General features: G+C 45.2%; 1 protein-coding gene across 2 annotated transcripts in view; it reads right to left on the reverse strand.

Annotated features, from left to right (window-relative positions):
- The window catches only part of EMP2 (epithelial membrane protein 2), a 29,415-nt gene extending 22,174 nt beyond the window's left edge, over positions 1 to 7,241 (reverse strand). For both annotated transcript variants that reach the window (XM_042828192.1, XM_042828191.1), the window contains exon 1: positions 7,045 to 7,241. The gene's annotated coding sequence lies outside the window, so the exon portion shown is untranslated. The remainder of the gene's footprint in view (positions 1 to 7,044) is intronic.
- Between the last annotated feature and the right edge of the window lie 577 nt (positions 7,242 to 7,818).

Consider the following 7,818-nt stretch of genomic DNA (forward strand, 5'->3'; position numbering starts at 1 on the left):
CTGTCTTAAAACCCATGAACTTCAGCTGAACTAAACCAGTCAGTGTGTTGTATTTGACAGGGAAATACAGAGGCGTGGAGGCCAACTGGCAAGATATAGCATGGAGTTTTTGTTCAACTTCCTTCAGGAGATCCTGCCTTGAAACCAAAGCCCCAAGGTCTGCTTTATCTGTGTCTTAATAAAGCCTTTTCTTATTATGGCAGTTAAGTGTTACCTGGGACTGCCTGAAGAATAGTAAACTTGGAATTAAACCCCCCTTCCTTTGCCTATCATTCACCTACACGTGAGTGGATCCTGAAGCACCATTTTAGCTCCATTTTACGTTAAACCTTAACTTCTCTTCAGAAACCCTACCTGGCTACCAAAGGTAGAACAAACTGCTTACCTGTTAAGTCATCTCTCCTCATTAGATCTGTGCTATTAAGCCAGAACTTCAAAGACTGGGAAATTATAACCCTGCTATCCCATACATTTCCAATCAAAACCAAGAAAAAAAAAACTGCAGCAAAATAGGCTAACTAACTGCTAGCTTTGAGTACCAAGAAACAAAGAAATTGATGCTTCTAATTTCTTAGGAATGTTTTTAATAAAGTTTTGACCTAGGAATGGCAGCGTTGCTGCCACTTCTGTAACCATGTCGGTCATTTATTTGCAAACAAGTTCAGACTGGGTTTAGACTTGCCCTACTACTCCTTTCACTATGACCTTAACTATTGCTGCTTGAACTACAGAACAAAGTCAGTGTGCCATGAAAGCCATTGTGGGCAGACAGCAAAGCAATCAGGCAGTGCCTATGGGAAAACACAAGCACAATGCCTTGCCATAGGGTGGGGAAGTGGCACTCACAGGGAAAATGAGCCTTCTGACAGCATACCTGAAAATCCTAAAACAGTCTTGAGCTTAAAAGATTCAAGATAGAGTTATTCAAATACTCCAGAGAAAAAAAAAAAAAGGAATGAGAAGCCCAACAGCCACCATGTGTTGAGAAGATCATTTAGTAGGTAAAAAGCTGCAGTCACAGAAACCAGCTTCCTATAGTGGGCAGACAAACCCTTGGCTGCAGGTACATTTGACCAGCACTGTTTAAGCTTTCATCCTTTCAAAACTGCTTTTTCGATGCTTTTGCATGTTCAGCAGGAAGACATCTGTCCTCTTCAAGCAGCACAAAGAAGCACTTTCTTCACAAGAAAATCTTTTCAATATTCTTCATTTTCCCTAAGACCACTATGTAACTGTATTTTTCTGCTGGGTAATCATAATCTGAGGTTTAAGCCCATTCAGCACAATCCATGCTGGTATAAGGTAGGTGGCTGAAACACCATCTCTTAATCCCCATCAAGGCTATTGTTTGTGTCCTCCACCATCTGTTCATCCACCTTCAGCTTATGCTGAAATAGTCACATGCCTTTGGAGAAATGATAACAAAAACCTGTCTTTAGTGAAAGATGCCCCATGGCAGCAATCCATTGAAGAGATCTGTTGTACCTCAAGAGGTACACACTGTTTGGGAAAACCCAGCAGTAATGCGAAAGAAGGAACAGCTCGTATACTGCTGGTTTGGGTTTCTTACAAAATACGCATGTGTTCTCTTAGTTTTCACAGAGGCATCTAAAAATACTACGAAATTCCCTAAATTACATATAGGTTGAGCTTCTTAATATACTTACAAAATTGGGAAAAAAAAAATAAACAGTTTCTTACACGTTATGACACATAGAAGGGAAAAGAATAATGTAACCTAAAGATGAGAACAAATAGCTATAAATCAGGTATGAGCACACTCAGGATGGACGTAATAACTCTCAGAGCTCTCAGGTTCTTGGAGCAACCTCACAATCACCACAACAAGAAAAAAAAAAAAAGCCTGTCTTTTTATACTATATATGATAGAGTGTTAACCAAGGAGCAGGTCTGGGAGCCCAAAAGAGCCCTCTGGTTCTGTACTCCTGCAAAAGATTATCCAAGCAGTCTGATTTAGGCCTCCACATTTTCTGCAGCATCCTTTTGCAGGATCAACATGGCCTTGGCACTCAGTAGAATTATCTCATAGTTTTCAAGAACTTCAGGTACTGCTGGGAACAAAGCCGACTGTTGGACTGTACACTGGAGTAATAACAGAGTGTGATCATGGGACCAATAACAGGCAGCCCGCTTGAAGGCAGAACTCACTCCTCAGGTGGGCAGCAAGCTTCAAAGAGCAGTGAGGTCTGGCCTCGTGAAGGTGCCCTCAGGCCCCCACTCCTTCCCACATTCAGCAGAACTGGTCTGGAGCAGCCAAGCTCAGCACAGGCTACCAGCACATCCCCGCCTCCAGCCCCAGTGAGTGGGTGACCTCATGGAGCCAGGCAATGACACGGGAGCACCAGTAAAGCTTTGCCAGCTGTAAGACGTGCCTGGGAACCCAATCCTGAAGCAAATCACTGAGCCAAGGTGTGGCCTGACCTCACCCGCACTCCATCACCACACGGCCATGTTCTGGCACCGAGGCTGTCCCCACTCAGTACCTGCCGGGGCAAGGAGGCATAAACCAAGTGTAACATGAGACCTTCTCATCAGGTCGACAGTTTAAATGTGTCATCGGTCTGATCCAATAAAAAGCAAAAAGAACAAAAAACAAAAGGCACCTGCAGCATTAATTCTAGACAATAATAGAACTCTGCAAGCAAATCTCAGAACCTGGGTTTCACTGGTTACAGGCTCCTGCTTATCCAAAGATTAATCCAGATACAACAGAACAGCTTGAGTGATTTATGTTGTTCCACCTAATTAACCAACAAACAAAGGCAGAAAAAGTCTGTCTTTCCAGATTGAAAGCGATTCATTTAATTCAGTAGAAACGAAAGCTGATATTGTTTTAACTTTGGCAGATGCTCTATGGAAATTGCTAGCAATTAAATGTGTTATATTCACTGTTGTAAAATTTTCAAACTGCTTGTTTTGATTTGGCGATGACTTGCTCTGTATTGAGAATTTTTAGTTTTAGTTATTTCAGAGTTTGCACATCATCTATCAGGAGATATATCCCTATTGACTGTAGAGCACTTGGCTACAAAATGAAAAGAGCAAATTCTTCCTCTATTACTACTATTTTGTTTCACAGCAACATGGTAGCATTTAACTGGTATTAATACTCAACCAAGTAATCAACTTTCTGAAGGCTGCTTTTACATTCTAATTTGCAACCAGCGCAACTGAAAGTAAAGCTTAAAGATTGCCAAATGAACTTTCCCAGCTCAGGTAGAAGCATTTCTAGCACCTCTTCACTGTAGAGTTTCATGCACCAGTCGGCTGCTTTTTTGTACTCTGGGCAACCGAGCCCAGCCAGCTCCTGCCTGCATCAGCCTTGTTCTGCCCCACAGCCCCTCCTTGGCCAAACTGGCTGCCTATACAGGGCCTGCTTCACCACAGGCTGACCTGCCAAGTAAAGGCCCCATCGAGCATGCTAGCACATGATAAAATGGGCAGGTTCATTCTCTTTAGGCCTGCTTTAGGCTCTTCCTGCAGTCTCCAGACTACGGTTTGTTTTTGTGTTTGAATTACACTGCTGATTTGTTGCTCCCGTGCATTGAGAACTGTCAGCCCTAGAGACCAAGGGAGTCTGTAAACTGACTGAAGAGCTCAGCAGCAGCACACACATCTCAACAGGGATATCTGGGTACTTTGGAAGGTCCCTTTCTGCCTGAAAGAAGGGCATGAATTTCATGTGCCACTTAGCACCTCCATTACACACTCACACTTTCTGTGTCATTCCAGACACCGTGTCATGTTTAAGAATTGGAGAAGTCACCCATAAATGTATGTCCCATAGCCATCTCTAAGGTGTGCCTGAGTCAGCCCACTTTCTGCCCAACCTAAAGTCTCCTTTGAATATCTCTCCACAGCCAGAGGGCTGTATTTTGAGGTCACACCCAAATTATGAGGCTTCATTTGGCATACGCATACCATCATTAAACTTGCCCATGAAACTTCATAGACAAAATAAAAAGGTGTAATTACATTTTCCCCATTTGGTGAAGAAACAAGAATTCCTTTGATGGATGAATTCAAGCCATCAGGCTTTCTCTTGAATCCCACCCAGCAAGATCTATTTTCTGAAAACTGAGATGCTTATCTTCCTGATGAAGTCATGAACACTACCTGATGTACTGAGATACGTTCTACGAAATTATCTCCTCTCTAAAATAGCAATGCTTTCAACAAGGATAGCGAATACAGAGCCCACATCACAACAATCATTAGTTTGTTTTGAGCATCCAAAAAAAAAAAAAAAAAAAAAAAAACCTAACAAATGCTGAACAGCTCCACAAATGGAATTCCTCACCGCTGTGGCTTATGCTCCCCCCATTTTCCCTCTGAAACCAATGTGATTTCAGTAAGTGTGTTCCTTTCTCCTTTCACATTTGTCTGCTTTCAAGTATTGAGTGAATTTTATACATGAACTGTTTGGTACACTGCAGGATAAATCTCTTTCTTATCAGTTCTTGAATAACACAGTGCCTTATTCTGCCAGGTCTTCTTCCAACAGGAACATGGCAGCAGGACCCGGAAAGTGCATCTTCTGCTGGCTAGCAATACAAGTGGTCTTGTCCCCAGAGACCTACTTATCTCTTTAACTGAAAGCATTCTTGTTGTGATTTATGGGGTGGTGTCATTCAAGGCAGAAATAGAACATGAAGTCTTATTGGAAAATCAGAATATATACAAAGTACTAAAGTGAAAAGAAGCCCCTTGTGCTGCCTAACACCTCATTTCTAAATGGACTGGCAAACAGCAGTAAGAAGAGACAAACTACGACTGATATAATTAGCAAAAACTGAGGAAGGCCTTCACTTCTAAATACCTGAATGGGACTCCTCAGTACAACATTCTTCTGATCATTCTAAGAACTTCAAGCCCAAGATGGGAAACAACCCTGAGATAAATAACACCATAAAAGAAAAGTCATGAAAATGGAAGAGAAAGACACAAAACAACTGTGAAGCAAGAGATGCTAATAAGTCATGAAGCAACATTAACCAGCAGTGGGTAATAGATGAAGCTGGTGATGTTGATTTCATTTAAGCTGTGTTTGCCAGAAGGAGTAACTACAGCATCTGAGAATTGCAGTAGAACTCATCTGAGAGCCTCCAACCTTGACTGGCTCTGTCTGTTGAACAATTTCCATTATTAGCAAGAGCTTTAAATCTGTGTAAGCAAATAGAATACAGTGTCTTTCCTCCCTGGCAGATGCACAGCATAATCAACACTGTTCGGGTGCTTACAACAGAAGTCCTTCCAGAGACCACAAATAAAGAATACACCACCAGCAGTGTCTTGTCTACTGGTATTATGTTGTTTTTATTTTAAATTATACCAACAGACTGTTTTCCTTCCCAAACAAGTATGCTAACAAGAAACCGGTCATCTTGCTACAGATCTCATGATATAATTGTATTTCACTTTGAGTTAATGTTGGTGACTCCCCGGCTGGCAGAATAATTCCTAGTTTCATCAGAATAAACCTAGCAGGGTATGCAGCTGACTTGGTAAATCCATGTCAGCCATGCAGTTGACACGATACAAACTATGCACAACTGTATTCAGCATGAAGAATCAATCTTCTTCCAGGTACCCATTCTCCAGATCTATTTTACAAGTTCACAAACGAGTGCAGAGGACAGCAACACAGCTTAATGCCTTCAGAAAGTCCACGCCCAGGCACCCATCACACGCAGGCACTGCTGCTGCCTGCCCACCTGCAGCCACCTGCCATCCCACTGCCAGCAGGGTTTTCTGGGGAGCAAAGCCTTCAAAATCAAAGCAAGAGAGCAGACAGAAGAATCACAACCTAGCACTTCATTTGACAGAAAAAGTATCTGCTCGGCAGGAGAGAAGGCTTATGTTACATAGCTAACGCACCAACCTTGTATGTATGGAGTCTGAAAGTAAAGGAAAAGAAAGTGTTTTATTTTTCTTTTTGATGGAGACCAGCCAACCCTAGCTGTTTCTTTTCAAAGCTCCTACAGAACTCCGTGAAAATGTGCCTAAGTGAACAGCTATTCTCAAGTCAATAATGAAGTCAGATACTTCTAAGATGTTCAACTGCAACAATTATTCATCATTTACGAAGTATTCCCGGGGGAAAAAATAATATATATACAAAAAAATAATAATCCAGCACCACGTGAACAAGTTAAGGTGCCAAGAGCTTAACGAGGAGGCTGAGCTGCGGGTTTCTCGGTGGCAGCAGGCTGTAAGCAGCGCCGGGGAAGCGAGCTGAGACAAGGAGTCAGTGGGAGCTCTTCCTGAAGATGTCCAAACAAGGAGCTGACCTCCACAACTGCGTAATGAGAGCAACCCGCCTTGCTGAAAGCCGCCTGCCCGGGGCCGGCACCGAGCTCCAGGCTGCCAACACCGCCCTCCCGGTGCCACGGGGCTCGGCAGCCACCAACGGCCCCTCTGAGAACGTCGGAGCGGGTTTTTGAAACCATAGTTTGACTCAAGTGGAAAAAAAAAAACCCAAAAACCTAACCCTGGCAAAAAACCGAAACTTCACAAACCGAAGTCTGCGCCGCGTTATATATAAAAGTTCTTCCACTAGGGGGGGTTCGGCTGCCAAAAACAATCAAGAGTTACTGTAGTACACGCAAACTCCACTGAAATAACATCAACAAAGAAAAAAAGAAAAAATAAAAGCGAGGGGGAAAAAAGAAAGAAAGAAGAAAGGACCCTGAGGAGAGGGCGAACTCAGCGCGGGGCGGCTCGAGACATCGTGGCCGCCCGCTCCCCCAGCGCCGCTGGGGCCGCGCGCCCAAATCGAGGAGCGGAGCGGGGCGGCGGCTGCTCACAGCCGGCACTGCAAGCGGCGGCAGCCGGGCCCGGGTGGTAGTAAACAAAACCCCCCTCAACTTTTTGATATACATATAAATATTTACTTCTTTTCTTTCTTTCTTTCTGTCTTTTTTTCGGTTTCTCCATCCCCTCACCGACACAGCCGCCCCCCTCCCCCCCCGCCCCGCACAGCCCCGCGCCCCCCCCCCTACCCCCACCGGCCGCGGTACTCACGGTGCGCGGGGGCCGGCGGAGCTCTCCGCGACCGTCTGGCGGCGGGGCTGCTCCCGCCCTCCTGCAGAAGTGATGTCAGACGAAGGCTGGGTGTGGAAAGAAAATAATTTTCAAAAGTGCCCCTCATCCGCCTGCGGAGGCAGAGGTGCGTGTGTGTATGTGTGTGTGTAGAGGGAGGGACGGGGCGAGCACGGGAGAAACTTTTCCCCGCCCGCTTCCACTCCGCCCCGCGGCCGCAGCAGTCCCGTGAGCGCGGCCCCGCGGGTTGAGGCACCTCGGTGAGAGCGGCGGCTCTGTGAGGAACCGCCAATTCTCCGTCCCGGGAGGGCAACGGTACGAGGAGCTCCGCGTCCCGCCAGCAGCTGTGGAGCGAGAGCCGTATTGAGGCAGAGCCTCCTTCATAGAGACCGTAGCTCCGCTGAAGGGGAGCCTGCAAAATTCTTGTCTTTTTTTCATTCACGGAAAACAAAAACAAAAACAAACTTGAATAAGGAGAGCTGAGGCAGGTTTTAGGAAGCCATCTCCGCGCATCCCATTGGTGACCGCACACCTCACGAGCTCTGAGGAGATCTGGTCAGCGCCATCACCGCTAGTGAGTCGGTCCTGACACGTGTCTGTTCCCAGCCTTTCGCAAATTACATGACAGAATAGACCAAATAATGACTACTCACAGGTAGGCGATGCTGCTTTCACTCACAAAGAAGACAACTTTTGGTTGCCTTGCAGATTTTTTAGAGCCTCTACGCTTGCTCAGAGGGCTGAGAGATCCCATGT

Source organism: Centrocercus urophasianus, unplaced genomic scaffold, assembly GCF_019232065.1.
Source record: "Centrocercus urophasianus isolate 14NV4802_14NV808 unplaced genomic scaffold, USGS_Curo_1.0 seq_29, whole genome shotgun sequence".
Lineage (NCBI taxonomy): Eukaryota > Metazoa > Chordata > Aves > Galliformes > Phasianidae > Centrocercus > Centrocercus urophasianus.